Below are 16,440 nucleotides of genomic sequence, written 5' to 3'. Positions count from 1 at the left end.
TAATTGAAAAGGGTTTTAAAATGAATAAGCAGTAAAGGAAATGGCCCCAGTCGAGCATTGAGAGATCACATCGAGTGGGTAGTATCAGTGAAACTATCTGTAGATCCAGAAATGAGCTGTTGTGTTTGTATACAAATGCTAGAAGTATAAGAAACAAGCAGATGAAATTGTTGCACTAATTGCGTCTGTTCACCCGAAGATTGTCGGAATAAGTGAGGCATGGTTGGAAGAGGATGACATCCTGACAGGAATAGAGATGGAAGGGTATGATGTATTTCGTGAGGATAGAAAAGGTAAAAATGGAGGGGGAGTGCTATTGATGACAGAGAAAGAGTTATGTCCATGCAAAGTAGATATGCAAGAGAAAAATAGTGCCAGTGGTTTGAGGCAGTATGGTGTGAGATAGAGCTGAATGGAATCAAATACTTGGTTGGATGTTGTTATAGACCAGGAAATGTGGGTGGTAGTGATAATGAAATGTATAATCAAATTAGCCGAGCAAATAAGAAAAGGGCGATCATTATGGGTGATTTCAATTATGGCAATATAGACTGGAATGATGAGATAGCAACTGGAAGTAAAGAAAATGAGTTTCTTGAGTTTTTGAGGGATAACTACTTCAGACAGTATGTTACAGAGGACACAAGAGGATTAAGGGTCTTGGATTTGGTTATCTCATCACAGGATGTAATTATAAATGAGGTGTCAAATCATCCATCAATTGGCGAGATTGACCATGAGGTGATAACTTGGGTGGTTGCCAGCAGTGCAAGGCCCCCTGTGAAAAAAGGGTATATGTGGAACTACAAGGGGGGTGATTATGAAGAGCTCAGGAAACAGCTTGCAGGTGTAGCATGGAGTGAGGAGTTAGCTGGAATAAAAAAGATCAATGCAGCTTGGGGATTTTCAAAAACTATCCAGTAGATGCAATGTCTGAATATATTCCAAGGGTGAGTAGGTTAAATAAAGTAGATTTGAAATGGATGAATAAAGAGATTAAGCATGCGATACAGAGAAGTGGAGGCAGCATAAGCGAAGTGGAAATAGCCAATTCCATGAGGTCTACAAAAACCAGGCAAGGAGGGTGACATGGTTGGTGAGGGCAGCTAAAGAGAGGTAGGAACAGTAGTTAGCTAATGAAGCCAAAAAGAATCCGAAGGAGGTCTTTTGATATGTAGCCAGCAAAAGAAATAATGATTAGGGAAGAATCACATTGATTGGAGAAAATGGTATAAAGACAGCTGTTGTGGAATGTGTGATGGTGGTGGAGATACTTAATGAGCAATTCATACAGGTCTTTCAATCTTGTGAATGTGACTTCATGGAGAGATTGAGAGCAGTAGATTATGGGGAGGAGAGACTGACTGTAAGCGAACAAGAGGTGTATGGGGACTTGAGTAAACTAGATGTTAATAAGGCTGTGGGACTTGATAATATATCGCCACAGATTCTGAAGGAATGTGCCAGGGAGTTGACACCTGTCTTGACATATTTTTTTAATACGAGTCTTGCCCTAAGGAGTGGAAGGAGGGCAATATTTTGCCACTACATAAAGGGGGTGATCGAAATCTAGCATTGAACTATAGGCCTATCTGTGGGTCAGGTGTTGTGGTTAAGTTGTTGGAGTAGCTTGTGAGAACTAGGATCCAGAGTTGGATTGAAAACAGTGGTATCATCTTTGATGGACAGCATGGATTTGCTGAAGGGAGGTCATGTTTTAGTAATCTACTTACTTATTACAATAAAGTGACTGCTTCCTTGGACAGAGGAGAAGGATACACAGTGATATACTTGGATTTCGCAAAGGCTTTTGATAAAGTACTTCATGATAAATTGATAGTCAAACTGGAGCGGATGGGGTTGGATATTAAATTGGTACATTTCATTGGAGATTGGCTGTCTGATAGATATCAACAAGTTGTGTATGGGGGAGCGATGTCGAGGAAAAGCAAAGTCACTAGCAGAGTGCCTCAGGGATCTGTTTTAGGGCCATTACTGTTTAACTTGTATGTTAATGATATAGGTGAAAATTTGGATGGAGTTATTCAGTTGTTTGCAGATGATGCAAAGTTGGAACGAACCATGAAGAGTAGTGAGGATGTTCTGACCTTGCAGGAAGACTTGAATAAATTGAGTGGCTGGGCACGGAAATGGGGATGTGAGCTCAATATTGCAAAATGTAAGCTTTTAAATTTTGGAAAACAAAGATGGGATGCAGAATTTATGCTTGGTGAGGATACATTGTTGGAGGTCGCAGAAATAAGAGATCTCAGGGTGATAGTGGATAAGGATCTGAAATTTAGGGGACACATAGCCAAAATTTTGAAGACAACAGAAAGGCTTCTGGGAATGATGTGGAGAACATTGACGTGTAGAAGTAGGGAGATTCTTGTTCTGTTGTATAAGGCTTTGATTAGGCTACACATGGATTTCTGTGTCCAGATTTGGTCACCTGCTTTTCAGAAGGATGAGGATATTTTGGAGAGGATCCAAAGGCGACTGACTAAGGTAGTTTCTGACCTCTAGAATGTCCAGTATGAGGAAAGATTCAGGAGATGCAATTTGCAGAGTCTGGTGGACAGGAGAAGAGGGGAGATATGATAGAGACCTACAAGTTGCTAAGGGGTTGTTATAGGATCAATGTTGGAGAAGTTCTACAGAAAATAGTGGTAGATCAGGGGAGAACCAGAGGTTATCCCCGGAAACTGTATAAGGATGGTGTGAGTAGGGGAGTGAGAGGCAGGTTTCTTTCGTGCAGAGTTGTGAATGATTGGAATGCCTTGCCTGAGAGTGTGGTGTCTGCAGGGAGTTTGAATGTGTTCAAAGCACAGTATGATGAGCTATGTGTGTGAGTGTGATAAAAGGACCTCCAGATGAGTCTTTGACTCCATGAGGTCTTGGGTAATATTAATAATAATAATAATAAATTTTTTCCCATCGATTTCCTAGGTATCAGATAACGGGGAGCATAAAAAGTTGAAAGCTTCACTCTCTGAATTAGAAATGTTCCGGTTCCGTCGAGTATTTTATCTGAATATTCATAAGACGACCGTGCAAAACACCGAATGCATGACATAATACAACTGTATAATATATATATATATATATATATATATGTACATATACCCAAGGTAAAATAATTTTTACGTATATATATATATATATATATATATATATATATATATATATATATATATATATATATCAAATCATTAAAAAAAATCAGCTAACGCCTTTTTATTCCCGTATATACAGGGAGTAGGCAAGGCCATTTTCAGCCCTATCTAACTTTTGGAGACTGAGTGGGTAGTTCAATCTCCACTGGTACCCAATCAGAGATAGCTGGCCCAAGGATATCACTAATCAAGCGGCACGCAGTGAAGAGAGACCGCTCTTCAGGTGTCGCCATCTCGTGGTCCCTAATCCTAACACTCGTATTTAATGTCTGAAATAATGTTAGTTACCATCGATTTTCTTGAGTTTACGGGACGAAAAACTCGAGTTTCCGGGAGAAAAAACCCGTGTCAGAAATCGACTAACTCTGGAACCGGTCGAAAAAAGGCTTAGAAAAATTTCCTCTAGTCGCCGACTAGACTCGAAACAAAGTCTTTCTTCGTGCGGCCAAGAGCCCTGGTGTGCAAACGCCGCATCCACTGAACATGGTATTGAGAATCTTCATAGGTTTCTCAACCACTTAAACAACCTCCATCAGGATATCAAATTGACCATGGAGATTGAAGAAAATAGTTCCCTCTGTTTCCTAGTTGTTAAACTCACCAAGAAGCCTGAATCAATAAAAGTCTCTATATTTAGAAAGCCAACACACACGGACAGATATTTGCATGCGTCCTCACATCACCATCCAGCGCAAAAGTTGGGTATTATATCAACTCTTGTGAATCGTGCAAGATCTGTACTGTCAGATGAAGAAGAACTAAAAAAAGAACTACAACATCTTAAATGGACCTTTAGAAACAATGGCTACTCTTTAAAAAGTATTAACAAACAATTATCCCACCGTCAACGTAGCAACGTAGAGACACAGGACATCTCCTAAGGTTATATCTCCTTGCCATATATCAGCGCACTATCCAAACAACTGAGTAGAATCCTAAAGAAGTTTAACATACAAACGTGCTTCTCGACTATTTCAAAAATAAGATCAAGTTTCAGCAACTACAAACAATCTCACAACCTTCTACAATTCCCAGGTGTTTATAAAATCACATGTGAGTGCAAAAAAACCTAACTATGGCTAAACGGAGAAATCTATCCTCCTACGTCTCGAGGAACACCAGAGAGACATTGCTTACCAGAGAACCAGAGCCACTGCCCTATCAGGCCATGTCTTATTTTCAATAAACATGAACAACGAAAGCCGCCAACATGAAGTAAATTGGACAACAACTTCAAACCTACACATTTGCAACGCTCAGAGAGAACGCTGCATTGTCGAGTCAAAAGAAATCACCTTGGACCCTCTTCATAGGAACAATAATCTCAGCTATAATTTGCCTGACTCTTTCAGCTCTACTATCAGATACTGGAGATCGAGTGGTTCCACACACGCAGAAATGTACAACAATAGAACTTTGACACGGACTATAGCTCAAGTTCATAATAACTGTAATTTACAGTCGAAAATTATAGCTTTATAATTGTATAGCTTTAGAGTGTCTCAATGTTTCCACTTATAATAACTTTCTATGTTCTTAGCGCCGGATGAAGTCGATCCCGACGAAACATGTTGCGTTTCGAATAAATCACAACTTATTATAATTCTCGGATTTTTAGTCAGTTTATATAAAAATGAACATATCCCAACGCCGAGTTAATATTAGTAGTTTATATATATATATATATATATATATATATATATATATATATATATATATATATATATATATATATATATATATATATATATATATATAACAGCTCATGTTAGAGCGCCTGTATTGGATTACTGCGCTATGGGAATCAGGCAAATTGTAGCTTACGATTGTTGTGAAAGTGTGAAGGATCCAAAACTATTTCTTTGATTCTATAATTCGTCTGTCAAATTCATCCTTGCATATATATAAATTGGTTGGGCGGTCCCATTCAACTTGGTGTGGCCGTTTTTCGAGGTTAGAGTTTGCAGAGAAGAGAACATGACTGGAAAGGGCGCTCGCTCATGTTCTACTGTAGGAGATATCACGTCTATGTTCCTCAAGACGAAGTGAAATAGATTTATCTGTCTGGCCAAAATAAGGTCGACCATAGTCGCACATAACTTTATAAACACCAGGAAAATGCAGTTGGTTGTGTTTTGGTTTTGGTCGACTCAGAATATATATATATATATACCCCAAAACATATATAAGTTATTTACACATATATTTAACTTCAGAATTATAGCAAGTTCTGAAGTTAAACTTCTTGAGAATTTTTTCTGAAGTTAAACTTTAGAACTTGCTTTACTACGCACCCAAAACTTCGTTCAATACTTAGCAAACCTAAAGAGAAACATTTTCCAACTCAATTTCCAGGAATATACAAGATTTTATGTGATTGTCGAAAGCCATACTATGGCCAGACTGCTAAATCCACCCTTCTACGTTTCGAAGTACACCGTAGAGATATCTCCTACAACAGGACTAGATCCAGCACTCTCTCTAGCCACGTTCTCTTTTCAGTTAACTCAGACCAAGGCTGCCAACACATTGTGAACTGGACTCAATATACTACATGGAATCAATTAGATCAAATGATACAACACCGTTATGAAAAAACTTTCAAACTTTATAAGAACAAACAAATTAGGAAATTCAATGAACTTTACAAGAAAAAATATTGGACACAAAACAACCTCCCGGACGACAAAGTGATTTTTAATTTGACAAATCACAGTCTCACAAAAAAATGAATCTGACATTCTCAAAAAAGGTTTTAACTTTGCGATTACTCCCAAACACATTCCTAAAATGGATTTCATGTGTGCAATTGAAAAAGGCCTATATCCACTACCACAAAATGTAGCCAACACTATTAGATTCAAAAGTACGATAATCCTAGCCAAAGCCAAACAACCTATTCTCAATACGTCTTCTTATGATAGAAAGGCAATTCTCAACTTGAAGAAAAACAAAGATATCATTATTACAAAGACTGATAAGGGAAATTCTACAGTTATCCTTAACTCTAAAGATTAGTATGATAAGTTAAACGTATTACTATCAGACAACTCCACCTATAAGATCCTAGATAGAGACCCTACAATAAAAAATCATAACGAAACAAAACTAATCAGAAATTGTAACATTTGGGCAGAAGAAGTGAAGAGAACACTAAAATCCTCACATCCTATCACTCCAAGACTATATGGGACACCTAAAATACATAAACAGGATATACCTCTCCATCCAATCGTTGCTGGAAGATCATTACCAACCTACTTTTTGGCAAAGCATCTTGCAAACTTATTAAATAATAAAATAAGATCAACAGAATTCTATATCAAGAATAGTCAACCTTTTGTAAATAAACTCCAAGCCATTAAGATTACCCCAACAGACTTGCTAGCCAATCTAGATGTTGTATCCCTTTTCACCAATGTACCAGTAGAAGAGGTAATAAACATCATCCACGATCTCTTTCCTCTAAACATCACACAGATGTTTAGACACTGCCTTCAATCTAATTTCTTCAAGGTTAACAAACCATATACCAACAATTAGAAGGCCTAGCAATGAGAAGGCCACTATCACCATCTTGTGCAGACCTTTTCATGAAAAAACTTGAAAAAGAAATCCTCTCCACAATCTCCCCTAGACCATCTACATGGTGAAGATATGTTGACGATACGTTCATTATATGGCAAGACAGCTTAGAAAACCTAAAATCGTTTGTGGATAAAATCAACCCAATACATAACAAGATAAAATTCACTCTGTAAGTGGAAAACAACAATCAACTGCATTTTTTTAGACATCTTGATAAAGAAACAATCAAATAGTGTCAAATTATCTATTTACAGAAAGCCCACAGATACTGGAAGATATCTTCATTATACTTCAAACCATCACAAAACACACAAACTGAGCATTATCCACATGTTGAAATATAGGGCCAGAAAGTTATATCAGAAGAGGAGGATACACAGACTGAACTCTCACTAATAGCCAGCACATTATCAAAAAATTGATATCCTCAAAACATCATCAAAAAATATCTATACGGTGACAACCCCAGACAAGAAGAATCAGGCTCCCAGCACATTTCTACCATAGTGATCCCTTTCATCAAGTCAATTTCTTATCAAATAGCCAGAATACTAAGAGCCTACGACATCAGAGTGGTCTTCAAACCAACCACCGGCATCAGACAAGTTTTAGGATCCCCAAAAGATAAGGTGCCTTTCTACAAATATCCAGGAATATATTACATTCCTTGCTCCTGTGGTCTTGCCTACATCGGACAAACTTCGTGGAGTTTAGAAATCAGACAAAAAGAACATGTTGGGGATGTAAACCACAACAGAAGTATCTCTTCCGGCTTAGCACATCATTGCTGTACATCTGACCACACGATAGGGTGGCAAAACAGCTCCATGCCATATCTGGATGACGACTACAGACATCGTTTATTCAAGGAAGCCACGATAGTGTTAATAACCGGTGGAAACCTCAACAGAAATCAGGGTGCAATCCTAAACAGTTCGTGGAAAAACCTGATCCTCTCTCTAAATCAATCTGAACTACAGCTAGCTAGTAATCACATTACACGTTTACAACAAACACGCATGCGTGATAATGAATAAGAACAATAAGTCCTCTCTGTCACGCGAACGTGTAACCTTTGCTACTTAGTTGATTTACAACGTTTTTTATGTTCCTTTCAATTTGCATTTACTAGTTTTTATGTCTCCGCCTTGAAAAAGCCAGACAGTTTGCTAGCGAAACTGGTAGGCTCTAATGTAGTTTGTTTTTTGTAATGGTCAGTAATAAATAAGTTTGTATTTTTTAGCCATGTCATCTCTTTATCTCTCGGTATCAGTCATTAAAACTTTTTAATAATATATACTGTGTGTGTATATATATATATATATATATATATATATATATATATATATATATATATATATATATATATATATATATATATATATATATATATATATATATATATATATATATATAAAGTATTTTTTTACCTTGGGTATAATCTTGGGAAGTGGAGTAAAACCAGGATTAAAATAGCTTGGTATCTTTAACATATATAGAAAGTTTTTTTCACTTGGGTATATATTATGTTAAAGATACCAAGCAATTTTATAAGCTAGGTTTTTAATCATTTTTCCCAAGTATGTAATCATTATTATTTTCTCTTCTGAGGCGATATAATATAAATGTTATAAATAATATTTCTAATACTGTAATAAATTATAGTAAAATCTCTTCTTCGCAATAGCACTTCAAGCGATGGTGTATAACCTTCAGAGACATCGTCACTAGTGGTCATTCCGGAATAATAAGTGTGTGCTGAAGCGAAGAGCTGAAAGTTACTGGATTCTGGGACAAAAACAGGAAGTACCGAAACAACACTGCCATGATTGACAGCACGTGTTCAAGGTCGGCCCCGTTGCTTTTGTATGAAAGGTGATAGATAAGCCACTTATTTCATAAGTTTTAGAAGTACCAACAGATTAGGTAACTACATAACCTGTTCTGGCATAGTAGTAGAGCTATCGTTTTGCTGTGTTCTAAAGGGTAAGTGAATGTTGATTTCTTTTAATACTGAATAAGAAGCTAGGAATTATTTTACGAAGAGTAATCTAAGGGAAAAAAATCGTTTTTGACAGAGAGGGTGAAGGTTTATAATAATTCAGTATTAATAATAGTAGTGACAGTAATAAATCATTAATATCACTGGAATCAACAGGTGCTTCTCGTGTGGTTACCTCCTAATGTTATCAGCTGTGGGCACGTGATTTAGCTGGAAAAACTTGTTTTCGATTCCCGATGTAGTACGGTACGACAGGAATATATTCAAAGGCTTTTCAATTAAAAGTGAGTTAACTGGAGTCATCTCCAGATGAAGAAGTCATCATCATCATCATCATACGTATCAAGGATTTAGGCCTGGTATGGCCTTTTCCCGCCTTAGAAGTCATCGTTTAAGAGGACGTCCTGGTTTTCTTTTTCCTAATGGCTTGTACTTTAAGGCTTGTTTTGGTAATCTTTCTGTTTTCATTCTTTGAGTGTGTTTCATCCATCTATGTTTATATTTTTTAATTTTTTCAATTACTGGTTCTTGGTTTAATTCTTTCATAATATCTTCGTTTCTTTTGTGATCAAATAGGGTATACTTTGCAGTTTTTCTCATAAACTTCATTTCTGCTGTTGTTAATCTTTGTTTGTCTTTTTGTTTTATTGTCCAGATTTCGCTTCCATACATTAAGACCGGTAGGGCTAATGTATTGTATACTTTTAGCCTGGTTTGTTTTTGAACTAGGTTTGGTTTAAATATAGAGTTAATTACACCTGTTATTTTTAAATATTTTGCAATTTTTATGTTTATATCTTTTTCATTTTCATAAGTGATCATACATCCTAGGTAGTTAAATGAATTCACCTGTTCTAAGATCTTGTTATCTAATACTATTTTAGTTCTTGCTGGATCTTGTCCTTTAAAGGCCATAGTTTTTGATTTTTCCGTTGATATTATCATACCATAATCTTTGGATATCTCATTTAGATTTAAAATAGCTTTCTGTAAGTTATCTTCAGAATTTTAATTATTATTTGGTCGTCTGCAAAGAGGAGAGTGTTTAAGTTAACTGTAGGTGAAAGTTTAATTCCTTGATGTAAATTTTTACTCCATTTTATTATTATTTCATTTAAGTAGATATTAAAAAGAGTTGCTGAGAGGGACATCCCTGTCGGACCCCTTGGTTTATCTCTATTGTATATGATAGCTCATGATTTAATCTTATTTGTATTTGATTATTTTCATATATACTTGTGACAGCTTTTAGGATATTATTTTGGATTTGTCTTTCTTTTAATATGTTAAATAATATGTTTCTTTTAACTTTGTCAAATGCTTTTTCAAAGTCAATAAATGCAATATGTGTTTCTAAATTATATTCTCTTCTTTTCTCTATTATTAATTTTAGGCAGAAGGCTGGGTCTATACATGATCGTCCTTTTCTAAATCCATTTTGTACCTCTAGAATAAAGTTTTCGGAATATTTCATTAGTTTGTTATTTAAGATTCTGCTGTATATTTTGTAACATGAATTTAGTATACTGATACCTCTATAGTTTTTAGGGTCATCTCTATTACCTTTCTTAAAGATAGGAATCACATTGCTTTTTTTCCATTCAATTGGGGGCATACCAGTTGAGTAAATTTTATTTAAAAATAATAAGTCTTCCTTTGAATCTTGTTCCTGCATATTTATATAGTTCTGAGCCTAGCTTATATTCTCCAGATGATTTTCCGTTTCTTGTTTCTTTCAGGCTGATTTCCAATTCTTCTTCAGTTATTTCCTTTTCATTTTCGTTAATTGTTTGCCAGTTGTCTTTTTTAAAATATTTGTCTGTCCACAGTTCTGTGTAGTAATTTAGAAATTCTTCTAATTTCAATTCAGTGTTTAATTTTAGGTTTTCTTTAGTATCTGCATTTAGGTGTTTCAAAATCTCTTATTTTATAAAAGTCTTATTTTATATAAATCATGTTCTAAATTAGAAACAAATTTATTCCATGATTCTCTATGTCTTTTTCTGACTTCTCTTTTAGCTATGGCTCTTATTCTTTTATATTCTATTTCATCTTCTAATCTTTTACTGCTTAACCATTTGTGATAGGCTTCTTTTTTCTTTTTGATTATTTCTTTGATTGTATCATCCCAGATCTTCAGTTTTTTTCTTTTATTGAATTTTTTGGTCTTTCCTAAGCTTTCATTTGCTGCTGCATTTAGTATCGTTTTTATATTAAGCCATTCTATTTCTGTTTCTTCATTTTGTTTTATTTTATCTAGATACTGGTTAATTCTTTGTTCATATAGCCATTGTACATTTGTGTCATTCAGTAGTCTAGTTTTATAAACAAATGTTTCAATTTTTCTTTCTGTTCTTGTTACTTGTAGCCATTTAGGTGGTAATCTTAATTTTATTTTAACAAGGAAGTGGTCACTGCTTATTTTATACTGTGAACTCTAACATCTAGTGAAAATTTTGATGTCTTTTCATTTAATATGAAGTAATCTAATATTGATTTCCATCCTCTTGCTGCCCAAGTATATTTATGTATGTCTTTATGTTTATAGAAGGAATTCATTATTTTTAGGTTATTATAAACTACAAAGTGAATCAATTTTTTACCATTTCTGTTTAGAGTGTGTTCTCCATGTATTCCTATATTATTATTAATTTTCGTGTTTCCAATTCTTGCATTTAAGTCTCCTGCTAAAATTATGTATCATTTTTATTTATTTTATTATATATGTTTTGTAGCTGATTATAAAAATCAGTATTATCCTGTTCTCTTCCTTCTTCTGGGGCATATAAACCAATTATTGTTAAATAGCCTCTATCTATTTTTATTCTAGCTTCTATTATTCTTTCATTCCATAATTTATAATGTTTTAACTGTTTTGAAAGGGAGTTATGAATCCAAATCATGACTCCTGCTTGTGCTCTTTGGTCTCTGTCGACTCCACTGTATATCACATTAAAATTTTCAGTTCTCATAGTTCCTTTTAATTTCTTTTTTGTTTCAGTGATTACTGCTATTTTAAAATTTCTTTCATTTAATAACTGGTCTAATTCTATTTCTTTATATGCTATTCCTCTTACATTCCAGTTTGCTATGTGTATTATATTTTGTCGTTTCCATTTTCGTTTTCCCTTTTCCATTCCAGGGTCGTTTCCCATAGATTCAATCCGATTATCTTTTTCTGTCAGCTTACAAGTATGGTTATGTTCTCCATGTCAGGGGACTAGGCTGACGATGGAATAGTTCAGTGGTAGGGCTGCTACCTTAAGGCTTCTGAACTCGCCTTCTTCCGAATTTAAACCCATAGGAGGAATAGGGTATATTGAAGGGGAAAGGGTAGATTATAGAAGAAATATAGTAAGGTTTATAGAGAGGACATAGTTGTAAGGCCAGAAATGAAAAGACCCCATGGCCCTCGAGTACTCTAATAGCACAAGGGTCATAAAGTAAGAAGAGTTGGCTGATAAGGCCTTATAGGAAAGATTAAAGTAAGTGGGTCTTCCTCAAAGTAGAAGAAGGAGAGGATAGATCCAGCTAGGGGTCCATGGGAGTGCCACTTCCCTTACAATCAAGATGATTGCTCCTTATGGCCCATGAGTCCTTATTCAGTATATTCGGACCACCCCACCATATATATATATATACACACACACATGGTGGGCTCCCCTATCCGCCACCCAGGGGACGCGCTCTCTAGGGGTTACAGGGTCCCCTGAGAGTAGATGATGAAGTACTTTAATTAATACTTATTTGAAGATAAGTGATCTCACACAGAGGTGGCAGGAGTTTTACTTCCCGAACTCCATTTTTTCATTCGTATACGGGTCAGTTGGCTAAGGAACAATTAATTTACAGCGACAAATACTATTGGTATGCGGATAGCGTTTTGTGCAGATGGAGAATTGAGTGAGTTGCATTGAGTGCTTTGTTGTGATGAAACCTTGGAGGTGTCTAATAATAATAATATAGATTGAAAAGAGAAAATAACATTTGGAGAAAAGGAAATTAAATTCATACGACTTCCGAGAGTATTACCTAAAACGACACATGGAAGGAATAGAGTTTGAGTGTTGGATGTGGTGATTTGGAGTATTTTGCTCATGATCATATCCAGAGTTGCCATTTTACCTTTGGTTGCAGAGTAATTATGGTGTGTTTATCTGGGAGGCAGACAAACATGTGGAATTTTTGGTTAATATGGAACTACAGAGTTGGATATAACACACATAAGGGAAGCTTGGAGCAGTGGCATAATATAAGAAAATAAGGATGTTAACACTGCATAGGTGATTATTATTACAGGCAACTTCAAGGAGTCCTTAGACTCATCGAGGGAGGCCCTAAACATCACGTGAAGAACTATCCAACATTTGCACAGTATCCATCATACTTTGCTTTGAACTCATTCACAGTCATGGCACCCACAACAGATTCTGACAACCTGTTCCACTCACTCACGACTCGAAGCAAAAAACATAGTTTTAACACGCTTGCTAATACCTTTACTCAGTTTCCATTGATGGTCCCTAGTTCTGCCACAACCAGACCTGTTCTGAAAATTTTCCTCTGAATTAATCTTGTAAAAATCTTGCCGGCCTGGTTAGTGTATCTGCTCTCCAGCCAAAAGGCTGCGGGTTCGAATCCCGCCTTGGGCATGGATGTCTGTGAAAGTACTAGTGGTGGCAGTTGGCAGTAAATGGCAGTGGTGGTAGATGATGAAGGTTGGTGGAGTAGTGAGACGAAGAGCTGTAGAGTAGATACCCTCCCTCAATGAGTCTTTGGACTCCCTGGGGGTGTGATGTAATAATAATAATAAAAACCCTTCAGTAATTTGTATATCTCAATCAAGTCACTCCTTTACCACCTATCAACCAGTTTCTGTAACTCACAAATCTTCAACTTGTTCTCATAAGGTTCATTCCATAGACTGCCTACCATCTTGGTTACTCACCTTGGATCCTCTCCACCTCCTCCTCATCACCAAGAAATTCCCAGATCTGCGAGCAGTAGTTAAGATGGGTCTTATCAAGGCTCAATAAAGAGGAGCAATAACCCGCTTATCTCTGCTCATCAAACTATTCTTCAGACCAGGTGATCTGATCAGCTGCTTTAGCTATGTGCTCCTAAACTTCAACTCCCTACCAACACTCTCACGTCTCTGGCTTCATCAATTTCCTGAAGTATAGTTCCGCCCATGCGGTATACAGCTTAATCTTTTCCATCCCATCCATTCTCCTTTGCCCAATCTGCCAATCTATCCAGATCATCCTGCAAAATTTTGACATCACCTGTACTATTGCTCTACCCAATTTTGCATCATTCAGCAAACAACTGAACAGTTCCCTTCAGATCCTTTCCTATATCATTAATGAATGAATTAAACAGTAGTGGCCCAAGAACATAACCCTGTGGCATGTCACTAGTTACAGGCCTTCTTTTGGTCTCTATTCCTGAATAAACTACTCTCTGATGTCTCTCCATCAGTCATCCTTCTATCCATCTCACCAACCTTATATTCATCTCCATGTCCAGCAGTATCACTGTAAATCCATTACCTTTATCCAACTCAGCTGTCCCTGTATTATAAAACGTGAACAAGTTATTGAGGCATGACCTACCCCTTTACAAAGCCATGCTGCTCCCCTCCCATACAGTATCCCATCTATCCATTCCCGTATTTTGCTCTTGACCAATTTTTGACCAACTTTCTCCAATACTTGGACAACAACTCCTGATATGCTGATTGGTTGGTAAGTTGCTACATCAGTCTTGGAGCTGCCTTTATACAATGGAACTATTTTCCCCTCTTTCCACATCCTTGAGACTAACCCAGAGCTGACAATTCGATTAAACAATGTGGTCAAGGGCACTGACAATTCCCTCACTGCTTCACATAAAACTGAAGCTGGTATACCATCCAATCCCACAGCTGTATTCACATTAAGGTTCTGTAATATGCTATGCACCTCCATTTCATTACCTCAGTTCTCGTATAAGCCTTTGACTCTTTCTTGCGATATCACCACCTGGATCTTGCAAAGTATTCACTTAGTAATTCTACTATTTTGACTGATTCAGTTACCTCCCTACCATCGGCATTCATTAAAATAATTTTTCCATATGCATTCTTTCTTTTACTTGCAGCATATCGAAAGAACTGTTTGGGATTCTCTTTAGTCTGCATTGCTAACTTCCTTTCATAATCTGCTTTTGCCTTTCTTTCCACACTGGTTACCTTTCTGGCTTGTGCCTTGTACTGTTCACGTGCCTGCAGGTCACCTTTTGCTTTAAATTCCCTCCACATTTTTTTTTTTCAGCTCCAGCTTAATGATCATATTCATCCATTTAATTCCCACTTGATTTACTCTCCTGACTCTAGGTATGCAGTCTGCCATTACCTCCCTCACACACTCCTTTACCACTTCCCATGCACATCCAGCCTTTGTAGTTTCATATGCCATGGCACTGATCCAAGCAATCTCCTAAACTTGTCATACCTACCAGCTCTATAATTCCATATATATACCCACTCTGAAAATTCCACACATTTAGCCACCTCCCAGGTCAAGACTGTATGATCGCTCTCACCAATTGGTAACAACGTGATCATATTCATTACAGACAAATGTTCAGATGCAATTACCAGATATAGCATGTTCGAACCCCTAGTATATTCCATTAGATGCTGTCTCAAGTAATTATCCCTTAGTAACTGCATAAACTCCATTTCCTTCCTCCCATGTGTCCTCTCCTCCTTCAAATCTATATTCCCATAATTGAAATCACCCATAATAATTACCTGTCCTCTACTCCTTGAGTCTAATTGTCATTGCATGCTATCTCTATCATCTTTTCCATTCCCTGGTCTATAGCAGCATCCAACTGTATATTTTGTTCTGCTGGCCTCATTCTCACACAGATACCCTCAAATATGATATTTTCACTGCTCTGCAGTTGAACTTCTGTTCATCAGCTATCTTCAATAGCACTCTTCCCCCCCCCCCCCATTCTATTTTCTCTATCCTCTGTGATGGTAAACTAACACTTCTAGTATCTCAGAAGTGGTGAGTGAGGTTTGGAAAAGTTGAGGATAGGAATATTTTCCTCTATAGAGGACAACATAGCTTTGTGAAGGAGAGATCATGCTATAGCAATTTTCTATTTCTTCACTTATCACCAGTTGCCTTTTATTGTTGACTGGTTCCCAGTTTTCCTGTCCACCTGTAAATTGTCATCAAAATTCTTTTTTCCCATGGCTCGTACCATTCCTCATTGCTCGGCGTTTCTTGCATTTTCTTCTGCCTGGAGGAGACCAAACAAATACTATTTTTTATTTTTTGGCATCCTGTTAGAAGGATGCCAAAAAACATGACCACACCACTGTAAAGTTTCTCCCTGCAATCTTTCTTTCCCAGAGTCTTGCAGATGCATCCATTCTCTGATAATTTCACTCTGAATTCACTGGGTACTAGAGATATGATATCCCCATTTTTAGGCTATCCATTTCTATTGCACATAGCCTTTGTTGCTGCTCGTGATTAGTTGTCATTTTTCATCCCTCCATATATCAAAATACTCTCATTTATGACTCAATAGTTTTTTCATGTAATTCTCGACTCTGTTGATCATATGCAATGCTCTTCTCACTTAACTTATGATGATCCACATCTTTCTCAC

At 36.6% G+C, this 16,440-nt stretch overlaps 1 protein-coding gene across 2 annotated transcripts in view; it reads left to right on the top strand.

Annotated features, from left to right (window-relative positions):
• The first annotated feature begins 8,466 nt into the window (after positions 1–8,466).
• LOC150103683 (dehydrogenase/reductase SDR family member 11-like) overlaps positions 8,467–16,440 on the top strand; it is a 99,286-nt gene continuing 91,312 nt past the window's right edge. Inside the window, exon 1 of one of the 2 annotated variants that reach the window (XM_090396492.1) lies at positions 8,467–8,750. The gene's annotated coding sequence lies outside the window, so the exon portion shown is untranslated. Of the gene's footprint in view, positions 8,751–8,965; positions 9,051–16,440 lie in introns of those variants that run through there. The other variant, XM_090396493.1, reaches the window with a different exon arrangement.

Source organism: Typopeltis vanoorti, chromosome 8 (assembly GCF_054136105.1).
Source record: "Typopeltis vanoorti isolate ZY-2024b chromosome 8, IOZ_Tvanoo_1.0, whole genome shotgun sequence".
NCBI lineage: Eukaryota > Metazoa > Arthropoda > Arachnida > Uropygi > Thelyphonidae > Typopeltis > Typopeltis vanoorti.
The sequence above is the reverse complement of the archived record's forward strand: the minus strand, read 5'-3'. Positions and strand labels throughout refer to the sequence as shown.